This window comes from Pseudophryne corroboree, unplaced genomic scaffold (assembly GCF_028390025.1).
Source record: "Pseudophryne corroboree isolate aPseCor3 unplaced genomic scaffold, aPseCor3.hap2 scaffold_1320, whole genome shotgun sequence".
NCBI lineage: Eukaryota > Metazoa > Chordata > Amphibia > Anura > Myobatrachidae > Pseudophryne > Pseudophryne corroboree.
In genome coordinates, this window is record NW_026967946.1 from 45,169 (window position 1) to 61,914 (window position 16,746).

Genomic DNA, 16,746 nt, shown 5'->3' on the forward strand with positions numbered 1-16,746 from the left:
GAGGCTTTAAAATTTTCTTTCTAGTGACCTTCGTTTGGGAGAAAAATGCAATGGTACAAGACAGCTTTTCCTTGCCAATATCTCTCTTTTGCAAAGAGCTGCGCATTGGAAAATCCAGGGCTATGTCGTGTAGATGATGGCCTAACAGGAGGCTTTAAAATTTTCTTTCTAGTGTCCTTCGTTTGGGAGAAAAATGCAAAGGTACAAGACAGCTTTTCCTTGCCAATATCTCTCTTTTGCAAAGAGCTACGCATTGGAAAATTCAGGGCTATGTCGTGTAGATGATGGCCTAACAGGAGGCTTTAAAATTTTCTTTCTAGTGTCCTTCGTTTGGGAGAAAAATGCAAAGGTACAAGACAACTTTTCCTTGCCAATATCTCTCTTTTGCAAAGAGCTGCGCATTGGAAAATTCAGGGCTATGTCGTGTAGATGATGGCCTAACAGGAGGCTTTAAAATTTTCTTTCTAGTGTCCTTCGTTTGGGAGAAAAATGCAATGGTACAAGACAGCTTTTCCTTGCCAATATCTCTCTTTTGCAAAGAGCTGCGCATTGGAAAATTCAGGGCTATGTCGTGTAGATGATGGCCTAACAGGAGGCTTTAAAATTTTCTTTCTAGTGACCTTCGTTTGGGAGAAAAATGCAAAGGTACAAGACAGCTTTTCCTTGCCAATATCTCTCTTTTGCAAAGAGCTGCGCATTGGAAAATTCAGGGCTATGTCGTGTAGATGATGGCCTAACAGGAGGCTTTAAAATTTTCTTTCTAGTGACCTTCGTTTGGGAGAAAAATGCAAAGGTACAAGACAGCTTTTCCTTGCCAATATCTCTCTTTTGCAAAGAGCTGCGCATTGGAAAATTCAGGGCTATGTCGTGTAGATGATGGCCTAACAGGAGGCTTTAAAATTTTCTTTCTAGTGCCCTTCGTTTGGGAGAAAAATGCAATGGTACAAGACAGCTTTTCCTTGCCAATATCTCTCTTTTGCAAAGAGCTGCGCATTGGAAAATTCAGGGCTATGTCGTGTAGATGATGGCCTAACAGGAGGCTTTAAAATTTTCTTTCTAGTGTCCTTCGTTTGGGAGAAAAATGCAAAGGTACAAGACAGCTTTTCCTTTCCAATATCTCTCTTTTGCAAAGAGCTACGCATTGGAAAATTCAGGGCTATGTCGTGTAGATGATGGCCTAACAGGAGGCTTTAAAATTTTCTTTCTAGTGACCTTCGTTTGGTAGAAAAATGCAAAGGTACAAGACAGCTTTTCCTTGCCAATATCTCTCTTTTGCAAAGAGCTGCGCATTGGAAAATTCAGGGCTATGTCGTGTAGATGATGGCCTAACAGGAGGCTTTAAAATTTTCTTTCTAGTGTCCTTCGTTTGGGAGAAAAATGCAATGGAACAAGACAGCTTTTCCTTGCCAATATCTCTCTTTTGCAAAGAGCTGCGCATTGGAAAATTCAGGGTTATGTCGTGTAGATGATGGCCTAACAGGAGGCTTTAAAATTTTCTTTCTAGTGCCCTTCGTTTGGGAGAAAAATGCAATGGTACAAGACAGCTTTTCCTTGCCAATATCTCTCTTTTGCAAAGAGCTGCGCATTGGAAAATTCAGGGCTATGTCGTGTAGATGATGGCCTAACAGGAGGCTTTAAAATTTTCTTTCTAGTGTCCTTCGTTTGGGAGAAAAATGCAAAGGTACAAGACAGCTTTTCCTTGCCAATATCTCTCTTTTGCAAAGAGCTACGCATTGGAAAATTCAGGGCTATGTCGTGTAGATGATGGCCTAACAGGAGGCTTTAAAATTTTCTTTCTAGTGACCTTCGTTTGGTAGAAAAATGCAAAGGTACAAGACAGCTTTTCCTTGCCAATATCTCTCTTTTGCAAAGAGCTGCGCATTGGAAAATTCAGGGCTATGTCGTGTAGATGATGGCCTAACAGGAGGCTTTAAAATATTCTTTCTAGTGTCCTTCGTTTGGGAGAAAAATGCAATGGTACAAGACAGCTTTTCCTTGCCAATATCTCTCTTTTGCAAAGAGCTGCGCATTGGAAAATTCAGGGCTATGTCGTGTAGATGATGGCCTAACAGGAGGCTTTAAAATTTTCTTTCTAGTGACCTTCGTTTGGGAGAAAAATGCAAAGGTACAAGACAGCTTTTCCTTGCCAATATCTCTCTTTTGCAAAGAGCTGCGCATTGGAAAATTCAGGGCTATGTCGTGTAGATGATGGCCTAACAGGAGGCTTTAAAATTTTCTTTCTAGTGTCCTTCGTTTGGGAGAAAAATGCAATGGTACAAGACAGCTTTTCCTTGCCAATATCTCTCTTTTGCAAAGAGCTGCGCATTGGAAAATTCAGGGCTATGTCGTGTAGATGATGGCCTAAAAGGAAGCTTTAAAATTTTCTTTCTAGTGTCCTTCGTTTGGGAGAAAAATGCAATGGTACAAGACAGCTTTTCCTTGCCAATATCTCTCTTTTGCAAAGAGCTGCGCATTGGAAAATTCAGGGCTATGTCGTGTAGATGATGGCCTAACAGGAGGCTTTAAAATTTTCTTTCTAGTGTCCTTCGTTTGGGAGAAAAATGCAAAGGTACAAGACAGCTTTTCCTTGCCAATATCTCTCTTTTGCAAAGAGCTGCGCATTGGAAAATTAAGGGCTATGTCGTGTAGATGATGGCCTAACAGGAGGCTTTAAAATTTTCTTTCTAGTGTCCTTCGTTTGGGAGAAAAACGCAATGGTACAAGACAGCTTTTCCTTGCCAATATCTCTCTTTTGCAAAGAGCTGCGCATTGGAAAATTCAGGGCTATGTCGTGTAGATGATGGCCTAACAGGAGGCTTTAAAATTTTCTTTCTAGTGACCTTCGTTTGGGAGAAAAATGCAAAGGTACAAGACAGCTTTTCCTTGCCAATATCTCTCTTTTGCAAAGAGCTGCGCATTGGAAAATTTAGGGCTATGTCGTGTAGATGATGGACTAACAGGAGGCTTTAAAATTTTCTTTCTAGTGTCCTTCGTTTGGGAGAAAAATGCAATGGTACAAGACAGCTTTTCCTTGCCAATATTTCTCTTTTGCAAAGAGCTGCGCATTGGAAAATTCAGGGCTATGTCGTGTAGATGATGGCCTAACAGGAGGCTTTAAAATTTTCTTTCTAGTGACCTTCGTTTGGGAGAAAAATGCAAAGGTACAAGACAGCTTTTCCTTGCCAATATCTCTCTTTTGCAAAGAGCTGCGCATTGGAAAATTCAGGGCTATGTCGTGTAGATGATGGCCTAACAGGAGGCTTTAAAATTTTCTTTCTAGTGACCTTCGTTTGGGAGAAAAATGCAAAGGTACAAGACAGCTTTTCCTTGCCAATATCTCTCTTTTGCAAAGAGCTGCGCATTGGAAAATTCAGGGCTATGTCGTGTAGATGATGGCCTAACAGGAGGCTTTAAAATTTTATTTCTAGTGCCCTTCGTTTGGGAGAAAAATGCAATGGTACAAGACAGCTTTTCCTTGCCAATATCTCTCTTTTGCAAAGAGCTGCGCATTGGAAAATTCAGGGCTATGTCGTGTAGATGATGGCCTAACAGGAGGCTTTAAAATTTTCTTTCTAGTGTCCTTCGTTTGGGAGAAAAATGCAAAGGTACAAGACAGCTTTTCCTTGCCAATATCTCTCTTTTGCAAAGAGCTACGCATTGGAAAATTCAGGGCTATGTCGTGTAGATGATGGCCTAACAGGAGGCTTTAAAATTTTCTTTCTAGTGACCTTCGTTTGGTAGAAAAATGCAAAGGTACAAGACAGCTTTTCCTTGCCAATATCTCTCTTTTGCAAAGAGCTGCGCATTGGAAAATTCAGGGCTATGTCGTGTAGATGATGGCCTAACAGGAGGCTTTAAAATATTCTTTCTAGTGTCCTTCGTTTGGGAGAAAAATGCAATGGTACAAGACAGCTTTTCCTTGCCAATATCTCTCTTTTGCAAAGAGCTGCGCATTGGAAAATTCAGGGCTATGTCGTGTAGATGATGGCCTAACAGGAGGCTTTAAAATTTTCTTTCTAGTGGCCTTCGTTTGGGAGAAAAATGCAAAGGTACAAGACAGCTTTTCCTTGCCAATATCTCTCTTTTGCAAAGAGCTGCGCATTGGAAAATTCAGGGCTATGTCGTGTAGATGATGGCCTAACAGTAGGCTTTAAAATTTTCTTTCTAGTGTCCTTCGTTTGGGAGAAAAATGCAAAGGTACAAGACAGCTTTTCCTTGCCAATATCTCTCTTTTGCAAAGAGCTGCGCATTGGAAAATTCAGGGCTATGTCGTGTAGATGATGGCCTAACAGGAGGCTTTAAAATGTTCTTTCTAGTGTCCTTCGTTTGGGAGAAAAATGCAATGGTACAAGACAGCTTTTCCTTGCCAATATCTCTCTTTTGCAAAGAGCTGCGCATTGGAAAATTCAGGGCTATGTCGTGTAGATGATGGCCTAACAGGAGGCTTTAAAATTTTCTTTCTAGTGTCCTTCGTTTGGGAGAAAAATGCAATGGTACAAGACAGCTTTTCCTTGCCAATATCTCTCTTTTGCAAAGAGCTGCGCATTGGAAAATTCAGGGCTATGTCGTGTAGATGATGGCCTAACAGGAGGCTTTAAAATTTTCTTTCTAGTGACCTTCGTTTGGGAGAAAAATGCAAAGGTACAAGACAGCTTTTCCTTGCCAATATCTCTCTTTTGCAAAGAGCTGCGCATTGGAAAATTCAGGGCTATGTCGTGTAGATGATGGCCTAACAGGAGGCTTTAAAATGTTCTTTCTAGTGTCCTTCGTTTGGGAGAAAAATGCAATGGTACAAGACAGCTTTTCCTTGCCAATATCTCTCTTTTGCAAAGAGCTGCGCATTGGAAAATTCAGGGCTATGTCGTGTAGATGATGGCCTAACAGGAGGCTTTAAAATTTTCTTTCTATTGACCTTCGTTTGGGAGAAAAATGCAAAGGTACAAGACAGCTTTTCCTTGCCAATATCTCTCTTTTGCAAAGAGCTGCGCATTGGAAAATTCAGGGCTATGTCGTGTAGATGATGGCCTAACAGGAGGCTTTAAAATTTTCTTTCTAGTGACCTTCGTTTGGGAGAAAAATGCAAAGGTACAAGACAGCTTTTCCATGCCAATATCTCTCTTTTGCAAAGAGCTGCGCATTGGAAAATTCAGGGCTATGTCGTGTAGATGATGGCCTAACAGGAGGCTTTAAAATTTTCTTTCTAGTGCCCTTCGTTTGGGAGAAAAATGCAATGGTACAAGACAGCTTTTCCTTGCCAATATCTCTCTTTTGCAAAGAGCTGCGCATTGGAAAATTCAGGGCTATGTCGTGTAGATGATGGCCTAACAGGAGGCTTTAAAATTTTCTTTCTAGTGTCCTTCGTTTGGGAGAAAAATGCAAAGGTACAAGACAGCTTTTCCTTTCCAATATCTCTCTTTTGCAAAGAGCTACGCATTGGAAAATTCAGGGCTATGTCGTGTAGATGATGGCCTAACAGGAGGCTTTAACATTTTCTTTCTAGTGACCTTCGTTTGGTAGAAAAATGCAAAGGTACAAGACAGCTTTTCCTTGCCAATATCTCTCTTTTGCAAAGAGCTGCGCATTGGAAAATTCAGGGCTATGTCGTGTAGATGATGGCCTAACAGGAGGCTTTAAAATTTTCTTTCTAGTGTCCTTCGTTTGGGAGAAAAATGCAATGGAACAAGACAGCTTTTCCTTGCCAATATCTCTCTTTTGCAAAGAGCTGCGCATTGGAAAATTCAGGGTTATGTCGTGTAGATGATGGCCTAACAGGAGGCTTTAAAATTTTCTTTCTAGTGCCCTTCGTTTGGGAGAAAAATGCAATGGTACAAGACAGCTTTTCCTTGCCAATATCTCTCTTTTGCAAAGAGCTGCGCATTGGAAAATTTAGGGCTATGTCGTGTAGATGATGGCCTAACAGGAGGCTTTAAAATTTTCTTTCTAGTGTCCTTCGTTTGGGAGAAAAATGCAATGGTACAAGACAGCTTTTCCTTGCCAATATTTCTCTTTTGCAAAGAGCTGCGCATTGGAAAATTCAGGGCTATGTCGTGTAGATGATGGCCTAACAGGAGGCTTTAAAATTTTCTTTCTAGTGACCTTCGTTTGGGAGAAAAATGCAAAGGTACAAGACAGCTTTTCCTTGCCAATATCTCTCTTTTGCAAAGAGCTGCGCATTGGAAAATTCAGGGCTATGTCGTGTAGATGATGGCCTAACAGGAGGCTTTAAAATTTTCTTTCTAGTGACCTTCGTTTGGGAGAAAAATGCAAAGGTACAAGACAGCTTTTCCTTGCCAATATCTCTCTTTTGCAAAGAGCTGCGCATTGGAAAATTCAGGGCTATGTCGTGTAGATGATGGCCTAACAGGAGGCTTTAAAATTTTCTTTCTAGTGCCCTTCGTTTGGGAGAAAAATGCAATGGTACAAGACAGCTTTTCCTTGCCAATATCTCTCTTTTGCAAAGAGCTGCGCATTGGAAAATTCAGGGCTATGTCGTGTAGATGATGGCCTAACAGGAGGCTTTAAAATTTTCTTTCTAGTGTCCTTCGTTTGGGAGAAAAATGCAAAGGTACAAGACAGCTTTTCCTTGCCAATATCTCTCTTTTGCAAAGAGCTACGCATTGGAAAATTCAGGGCTATGTCGTGTAGATGATGGCCTAACAGGAGGCTTTAAAATTTTCTTTCTAGTGACCTTCGTTTGGTAGAAAAATGCAAAGGTACAAGACAGCTTTTCCTTGCCAATATCTCTCTTTTGCAAAGAGCTGCGCATTGGAAAATTCAGGGCTATGTCGTGTAGATGATGGCCTAACAGGAGGCTTTAAAATATTCTTTCTAGTGTCCTTCGTTTGGGAGAAAAATGCAATGGTACAAGACAGCTTTTCCTTGCCAATATCTCTCTTTTGCAAAGAGCTGCGCATTGGAAAATTCAGGGCTATGTCGTGTAGATGATGGCCTAACAGGAGGCTTTAAAATTTTCTTTCTAGTGGCCTTCGTTTGGGAGAAAAATGCAAAGGTACAAGACAGCTTTTCCTTGCCAATATCTCTCTTTTGCAAAGAGCTGCGCATTGGAAAATTCAGGGCTATGTCGTGTAGATGATGGCCTAACAGTAGGCTTTAAAATTTTCTTTCTAGTGTCCTTCGTTTGGGAGAAAAATGCAAAGGTACAAGACAGCTTTTCCTTGCCAATATCTCTCTTTTGCAAAGAGCTGCGCATTGGAAAATTCAGGGCTATGTCGTGTAGATGATGGCCTAACAGGAGGCTTTAAAATGTTCTTTCTAGTGTCCTTCGTTTGGGAGAAAAATGCAATGGTACAAGACAGCTTTTCCTTGCCAATATCTCTCTTTTGCAAAGAGCTGCGCATTGGAAAATTCAGGGCTATGTCGTGTAGATGATGGCCTAACAGGAGGCTTTAAAATTTTCTTTCTAGTGTCCTTCGTTTGGGAGAAAAATGCAATGGTACAAGACAGCTTTTCCTTGCCAATATCTCTCTTTTGCAAAGAGCTGCGCATTGGAAAATTCAGGGCTATGTCGTGTAGATGATGGCCTAACAGGAGGCTTTAAAATTTTCTTTCTAGTGACCTTCGTTTGGGAGAAAAATGCAAAGGTACAAGACAGCTTTTCCTTGCCAATATCTCTCTTTTGCAAAGAGCTGCGCATTGGAAAATTCAGGGCTATGTCGTGTAGATGATGGCCTAACAGGAGGCTTTAAAATGTTCTTTCTAGTGTCCTTCGTTTGGGAGAAAAATGCAATGGTACAAGACAGCTTTTCCTTGCCAATATCTCTCTTTTGCAAAGAGCTGCGCATTGGAAAATTCAGGGCTATGTCGTGTAGATGATGGCCTAACAGGAGGCTTTAAAATTTTCTTTCTAGTGACCTTCGTTTGGGAGAAAAATGCAAAGGTACAAGACAGCTTTTCCTTGCCAATATCTCTCTTTTGCAAAGAGCTGCGCATTGGAAAATTTAGGGCTATGTCGTGTAGATGATGGCCTAACAGGAGGCTTTAAAATTTTCTTTCTAGTGTCCTTCGTTTGGGAGAAAAATGCAATGGTACAAGACAGCTTTTCCTTGCCAATATTTCTCTTTTGCAAAGAGCTGCGCATTGGAAAATTCAGGGCTATGTCGTGTAGATGATGGCCTAACAGGAGGCTTTAAAATTTTCTTTCTAGTGACCTTCGTTTGGGAGAAAAATGCAAAGGTACAAGACAGCTTTTCCTTGCCAATATCTCTCTTTTGCAAAGAGCTGCGCATTGGAAAATTCAGGGCTATGTCGTGTAGATGATGGCCTAACAGGAGGCTTTAAAATTTTCTTTCTAGTGACCTTCGTTTGGGAGAAAAATGCAAAGGTACAAGACAGCTTTTCCTTGCCAATATCTCTCTTTTGCAAAGAGCTGCGCATTGGAAAATTCAGGGCTATGTCGTGTAGATGATGGCCTAACAGGAGGCTTTAAAATTTTATTTCTAGTGCCCTTCGTTTGGGAGAAAAATGCAATGGTACAAGACAGCTTTTCCTTGCCAATATCTCTCTTTTGCAAAGAGCTGCGCATTGGAAAATTCAGGGCTATGTCGTGTAGATGATGGCCTAACAGGAGGCTTTAAAATTTTCTTTCTAGTGTCCTTCGTTTGGGAGAAAAATGCAAAGGTACAAGACAGCTTTTCCTTGCCAATATCTCTCTTTTGCAAAGAGCTACGCATTGGAAAATTCAGGGCTATGTCGTGTAGATGATGGCCTAACAGGAGGCTTTAAAATTTTCTTTCTAGTGACCTTCGTTTGGTAGAAAAATGCAAAGGTACAAGACAGCTTTTCCTTGCCAATATCTCTCTTTTGCAAAGAGCTGCGCATTGGAAAATTCAGGGCTATGTCGTGTAGATGATGGCCTAACAGGAGGCTTTAAAATATTCTTTCTAGTGTCCTTCGTTTGGGAGAAAAATGCAATGGTACAAGACAGCTTTTCCTTGCCAATATCTCTCTTTTGCAAAGAGCTGCGCATTGGAAAATTCAGGGCTATGTCGTGTAGATGATGGCCTAACAGGAGGCTTTAAAATTTTCTTTCTAGTGGCCTTCGTTTGGGAGAAAAATGCAAAGGTACAAGACAGCTTTTCCTTGCCAATATCTCTCTTTTGCAAAGAGCTGCGCATTGGAAAATTCAGGGCTATGTCGTGTAGATGATGGCCTAACAGTAGGCTTTAAAATTTTCTTTCTAGTGTCCTTCGTTTGGGAGAAAAATGCAAAGGTACAAGACAGCTTTTCCTTGCCAATATCTCTCTTTTGCAAAGAGCTGCGCATTGGAAAATTCAGGGCTATGTCGTGTAGATGATGGCCTAACAGGAGGCTTTAAAATGTTCTTTCTAGTGTCCTTCGTTTGGGAGAAAAATGCAATGGTACAAGACAGCTTTTCCTTGCCAATATCTCTCTTTTGCAAAGAGCTGCGCATTGGAAAATTCAGGGCTATGTCGTGTAGATGATGGCCTAACAGGAGGCTTTAAAATTTTCTTTCTAGTGTCCTTCGTTTGGGAGAAAAATGCAATGGTACAAGACAGCTTTTCCTTGCCAATATCTCTCTTTTGCAAAGAGCTGCGCATTGGAAAATTCAGGGCTATGTCGTGTAGATGATGGCCTAACAGGAGGCTTTAAAATTTTCTTTCTCGTGACCTTCGTTTGGGAGAAAAATGCAAAGGTACAAGACAGCTTTTCCTTGCCAATATCTCTCTTTTGCAAAGAGCTGCGCATTGGAAAATTCAGGGCTATGTCGTGTAGATGATGGCCTAACAGGAGGCTTTAAAATGTTCTTTCTAGTGTCCTTCGTTTGGGAGAAAAATGCAATGGTACAAGACAGCTTTTCCTTGCCAATATCTCTCTTTTGCAAAGAGCTGCGCATTGGAAAATTCAGGGCTATGTCGTGTAGATGATGGCCTAACAGGAGGCTTTAAAATTTTCTTTCTATTGACCTTCGTTTGGGAGAAAAATGCAAAGGTACAAGACAGCTTTTCCTTGCCAATATCTCTCTTTTGCAAAGAGCTGCGCATTGGAAAATTCAGGGCTATGTCGTGTAGATGATGGCCTAACAGGAGGCTTTAAAATTTTCTTTCTAGTGACCTTCGTTTGGGAGAAAAATGCAAAGGTACAAGACAGCTTTTCCTTGCCAATATCTCTCTTTTGCAAAGAGCTGCGCATTGGAAAATTCAGGGCTATGTCGTGTAGATGATGGCCTAACAGGAGGCTTTAAAATTTTCTTTCTAGTGCCCTTCGTTTGGGAGAAAAATGCAATGGTACAAGACAGCTTTTCCTTGCCAATATCTCTCTTTTGCAAAGAGCTGCGCATTGGAAAATTCAGGGCTATGTCGTGTAGATGATGGCCTAACAGGAGGCTTTAAAATTTTCTTTCTAGTGTCCTTCGTTTGGGAGAAAAATGCAAAGGTACAAGACAGCTTTTCCTTTCCAATATCTCTCTTTTGCAAAGAGCTACGCATTGGAAAATTCAGGGCTATGTCGTGTAGATGATGGCCTAACAGGAGGCTTTAAAATTTTCTTTCTAGTGACCTTCGTTTGGGAGAAAAATGCAAAGGTACAAGACAGCTTTTCCTTGCCAATATCTCTCTTTTGCAAAGAGCTGCGCATTGGAAAATTCAGGGCTATGTCGTGTAGATGATGGCCTAACAGGAGGCTTTAAAATTTTCTTTCTAGTGTCCTTCGTTTGGGAGAAAAATGCAATGGAACAAGACAGCTTTTCCTTGCCAATATCTCTCTTTTGCAAAGAGCTGCGCATTGGAAAATTCAGGGTTATGTCGTGTAGATGATGGCCTAACAGGAGGCTTTAAAATTTTCTTTCTAGTGCCCTTCGTTTGGGAGAAAAATGCAATGGTACAAGACAGCTTTTCCTTGCCAATATCTCTCTTTTGCAAAGAGCTGCGCATTGGAAAATTTAGGGCTATGTCGTGTAGATGATGGCCTAACAGGAGGCTTTAAAATTTTCTTTCTAGTGTCCTTCGTTTGGGAGAAAAATGCAATGGTACAAGACAGCTTTTCCTTGCCAATATTTCTCTTTTGCAAAGAGCTGCGCATTGGAAAATTCAGGGCTATGTCGTGTAGATGATGGCCTAACAGGAGGCTTTAAAATTTTCTTTCTAGTGACCTTCGTTTGGGAGAAAAATGCAAAGGTACAAGACAGCTTTTCCTTGCCAATATCTCTCTTTTGCAAAGAGCTGCGCATTGGAAAATTCAGGGCTATGTCGTGTAGATGATGGCCTAACAGGAGGCTTTAAAATTTTCTTTCTAGTGACCTTCGTTTGGGAGAAAAATGCAAAGGTACAAGACAGCTTTTCCTTGCCAATATCTCTCTTTTGCAAAGAGCTGCGCATTGGAAAATTCAGGGCTATGTCGTGTAGATGATGGCCTAACAGGAGGCTTTAAAATTTTCTTTCTAGTGCCCTTCGTTTGGGAGAAAAATGCAATGGTACAAGACAGCTTTTCCTTGCCAATATCTCTCTTTTGCAAAGAGCTGCGCATTGGAAAATTCAGGGCTATGTCGTGTAGATGATGGCCTAACAGGAGGCTTTAAAATTTTCTTTCTAGTGTCCTTCGTTTGGGAGAAAAATGCAAAGGTACAAGACAGCTTTTCCTTGCCAATATCTCTCTTTTGCAAAGAGCTACGCATTGGAAAATTCAGGGCTATGTCGTGTAGATGATGGCCTAACAGGAGGCTTTAAAATTTTCTTTCTAGTGACCTTCGTTTGGTAGAAAAATGCAAAGGTACAAGACAGCTTTTCCTTGCCAATATCTCTCTTTTGCAAAGAGCTGCGCATTGGAAAATTCAGGGCTATGTCGTGTAGATGATGGCCTAACAGGAGGCTTTAAAATATTCTTTCTAGTGTCCTTCGTTTGGGAGAAAAATGCAATGGTACAAGACAGCTTTTCCTTGCCAATATCTCTCTTTTGCAAAGAGCTGCGCATTGGAAAATTCAGGGCTATGTCGTGTAGATGATGGCCTAACAGGAGGCTTTAAAATTTTCTTTCTAGTGGCCTTCGTTTGGGAGAAAAATGCAAAGGTACAAGACAGCTTTTCCTTGCCAATATCTCTCTTTTGCAAAGAGCTGCGCATTGGAAAATTCAGGGCTATGTCGTGTAGATGATGGCCTAACAGTAGGCTTTAAAATTTTCTTTCTAGTGTCCTTCGTTTGGGAGAAAAATGCAAAGGTACAAGACAGCTTTTCCTTGCCAATATCTCTCTTTTGCAAAGAGCTGCGCATTGGAAAATTCAGGGCTATGTCGTGTAGATGATGGCCTAACAGGAGGCTTTAAAATGTTCTTTCTAGTGTCCTTCGTTTGGGAGAAAAATGCAATGGTACAAGACAGCTTTTCCTTGCCAATATCTCTCTTTTGCAAAGAGCTGCGCATTGGAAAATTCAGGGCTATGTCGTGTAGATGATGGCCTAACAGGAGGCTTTAAAATTTTCTTTCTAGTGTCCTTCGTTTGGGAGAAAAATGCAATGGTACAAGACAGCTTTTCCTTGCCAATATCTCTCTTTTGCAAAGAGCTGCGCATTGGAAAATTCAGGGCTATGTCGTGTAGATGATGGCCTAACAGGAGGCTTTAAAATTTTCTTTCTAGTGACCTTCGTTTGGGAGAAAAATGCAAAGGTACAAGACAGCTTTTCCTTGCCAATATCTCTCTTTTGCAAAGAGCTGCGCATTGGAAAATTCAGGGCTATGTCGTGTAGATGATGGCCTAACAGGAGGCTTTAAAATGTTCTTTCTAGTGTCCTTCGTTTGGGAGAAAAATGCAATGGTACAAGACAGCTTTTCCTTGCCAATATCTCTCTTTTGCAAAGAGCTGCGCATTGGAAAATTCAGGGCTATGTCGTGTAGATGATGGCCTAACAGGAGGCTTTAAAATTTTCTTTCTAGTGACCTTCGTTTGGGAGAAAAATGCAAAGGTACAAGACAGCTTTTCCTTGCCAATATCTCTCTTTTGCAAAGAGCTGCGCATTGGAAAATTCAGGGCTATGTCGTGTAGATGATGGCCTAACAGGAGGCTTTAAAATTTTCTTTCTAGTGACCTTCGTTTGGGAGAAAAATGCAAAGGTACAAGACAGCTTTTCCTTGCCAATATCTCTCTTTTGCAAAGAGCTGCGCATTGGAAAATTCAGGGCTATGTCGTGTAGATGATGGCCTAACAGGAGGCTTTAAAATTTTCTTTCTAGTGCCCTTCGTTTGGGAGAAAAATGCAATGGTACAAGACAGCTTTTCCTTGCCAATATCTCTCTTTTGCAAAGAGCTGCGCATTGGAAAATTCAGGGCTATGTCGTGTAGATGATGGCCTAACAGGAGGCTTTAAAATTTTCTTTCTAGTGTCCTTCGTTTGGGAGAAAAATGCAAAGGTACAAGACAGCTTTTCCTTTCCAATATCTCTCTTTTGCAAAGAGCTACGCATTGGAAAATTCAGGGCTATGTCGTGTAGATGATGGCCTAACAGGAGGCTTTAAAATTTTCTTTCTAGTGACCTTCGTTTGGTAGAAAAATGCAAAGGTACAAGACAGCTTTTCCTTGCCAATATCTCTCTTTTGCAAAGAGCTGCGCATTGGAAAATTCAGGGCTATGTCGTGTAGATGATGGCCTAACAGGAGGCTTTAAAATTTTCTTTCTAGTGTCCTTCGTTTGGGAGAAAAATGCAATGGAACAAGACAGCTTTTCCTTGCCAATATCTCTCTTTTGCAAAGAGCTGCGCATTGGAAAATTCAGGGTTATGTCGTGTAGATGATGGCCTAACAGGAGGCTTTAAAATTTTCTTTCTAGTGCCCTTCGTTTGGGAGAAAAATGCAATGGTACAAGACAGCTTTTCCTTGCCAATATCTCTCTTTTGCAAAGAGCTGCGCATTGGAAAATTCAGGGCTATGTCGTGTAGATGATGGCCTAACAGGAGGCTTTAAAATTTTCTTTCTAGTGTCCTTCGTTTGGGAGAAAAATGCAAAGGTACAAGACAGCTTTTCCTTGCCAATATCTCTCTTTTGCAAAGAGCTACGCATTGGAAAATTCAGGGCTATGTCGTGTAGATGATGGCCTAACAGGAGGCTTTAAAATTTTCTTTCTAGTGACCTTCGTTTGGTAGAAAAATGCAAAGGTACAAGACAGCTTTTCCTTGCCAATATCTCTCTTTTGCAAAGAGCTGCGCATTGGAAAATTCAGGGCTATGTCGTGTAGATGATGGCCTAACAGGAGGCTTTAAAATATTCTTTCTAGTGTCCTTCGTTTGGGAGAAAAATGCAATGGTACAAGACAGCTTTTCCTTGCCAATATCTATTTTTTGCAAAGAGCTGCGCATTGGAAAATTCAGGGCTATGTCGTGTAGATGATGGCCTAACAGGAGGCTTTAAAATTTTCTTTCTAGTGACCTTCGTTTGGGAGAAAAATGCAAAGGTACAAGACAGCTTTTCCTTGCCAATATCTCTCTTTTGCAAAGAGCTGCGCATTGGAAAATTCAGGGCTATGTCGTGTAGATGATGGCCTAACAGGAGGCTTTAAAATTTTCTTTCTAGTGTCCTTCGTTTGGGAGAAAAATGCAATGGTACAAGACAGCTTTTCCTTGCCAATATCTCTCTTTTGCAAAGAGCTGCGCATTGGAAAATTCAGGGCTATGTCGTGTAGATGATGGCCTAAAAGGAGGCTTTAAAATTTTCTTTCTAGTGTCCTTCGTTTGGGAGAAAAATGCAATGGTACAAGACAGCTTTTCCTTGCCAATATCTCTCTTTTGCAAAGAGCTGCGCATTGGAAAATTCAGGGCTATGTCGTGTAGATGATGGCCTAACAGGAGGCTTTAAAATTTTCTTTCTAGTGTCCTTCGTTTGGGAGAAAAATGCCAAGGTACAAGACAGCTTTTCCTTGCCAATATCTCTCTTTTGCAAAGAGCTGCGCATTGGAAAATTAAGGGCTATGTCGTGTAGATGATGGCCTAACAGGAGGCTTTAAAATTTTCTTTCTAGTGTCCTTCGTTTGGGAGAAAAACGCAATGGTACAAGACAGCTTTTCCTTGCCAATATCTCTCTTTTGCAAAGAGCTGCGCATTGGAAAATTCAGGGCTATGTCGTGTAGATGATGGCCTAACAGGAGGCTTTAAAATTTTCTTTCTAGTGACCTTCGTTTGGGAGAAAAATGCAAAGGTACAAGACAGCTTTTCCTTGCCAATATCTCTCTTTTGCAAAGAGCTGCGCATTGGAAAATTTAGGGCTATGTCGTGTAGATGATGGCCTAACAGGAGGCTTTAAAATTTTCTTTCTAGTGTCCTTCGTTTGGGAGAAAAATGCAATGGTACAAGACAGCTTTTCCTTGCCAATATTTCTCTTTTGCAAAGAGCTGCGCATTGGAAAATTCAGGGCTATGTCGTGTAGATGATGGCCTAACAGGAGGCTTTAAAATTTTCTTTCTAGTGACCTTCGTTTGGGAGAAAAATGCAAAGGTACAAGACAGCTTTTCCTTGCCAATATCTCTCTTTTGCAAAGAGCTGCGCATTGGAAAATTCAGGGCTATGTCGTGTAGATGATGGCCTAACAGGAGGCTTTAAAATTTTCTTTCTAGTGACCTTCGTTTGGGAGAAAAATGCAAAGGTACAAGACAGCTTTTCCTTGCCAATATCTCTCTTTTGCAAAGAGCTGCGCATTGGAAAATTCAGGGCTATGTCGTGTAGATGATGGCCTAACAGGAGGCTTTAAAATTTTCTTTCTAGTGCCCTTCGTTTGGGAGAAAAATGCAATGGTACAAGACAGCTTTTCCTTGCCAATATCTCTCTTTTGCAAAGAGCTGCGCATTGGAAAATTCAGGGCTATGTCGTGTAGATGATGGCCTAACAGGAGGCTTTAAAATTTTCTTTCTAGTGTCCTTCGTTTGGGAGAAAAATGCAAAGGTACAAGACAGCTTTTCCTTGCCAATATCTCTCTTTTGCAAAGAGCTACGCATTGGAAAATTCAGGGCTATGTCGTGTAGATGATGGCCTAACAGGAGGCTTTAAAATTTTCTTTCTAGTGACCTTCGTTTGGTAGAAAAATGCAAAGGTACAAGACAGCTTTTCCTTGCCAATATCTCTCTTTTGCAAAGAGCTGCGCATTGGAAAATTCAGGGCTATGTCGTGTAGATGATGGCCTAACAGGAGGCTTTAAAATATTCTTTCTAGTGTCCTTCGTTTGGGAGAAAAATGCAATGGTACAAGACAGCTTTTCCTTGCCAATATCTCTCTTTTGCAAAGAGCTGCGCATTGGAAAATTCAGGGCTATGTCGTGTAGATGATGGCCTAACAGGAGGCTTTAAAATTTTCTTTCTAGTGGCCTTCGTTTGGGAGAAAAATGCAAAGGTACAAGACAGCTTTTCCTTGCCAATATCTCTCTTTTGCAAAGAGCTGCGCATTGGAAAATTCAGGGCTATGTCGTGTAGATGATGGCCTAACAGTAGGCTTTAAAATTTTCTTTCTAGTGTCCTTCGTTTGGGAGAAAAATGCAAAGGTACAAGACAGCTTTTCCTTGCCAATATCTCTCTTTTGCAAAGAGCTGCGCATTGGAAAATTCAGGGCTATGTCGTGTAGATGATGGCCTAACAGGAGGCTTTAAAATGTTCTTTCTAGTGTCCTTCGTTTGGGAGAAAAATGCAATGGTACAAGACAGCTTTTCCTTGCCAATATCTCTCTTTTGCAAAGAGCTGCGCATTGGAAAATTCAGGGCTATGTCGTGTAGATGATGGCCTAACAGGAGGCTTTAAAATTTTCTTTCT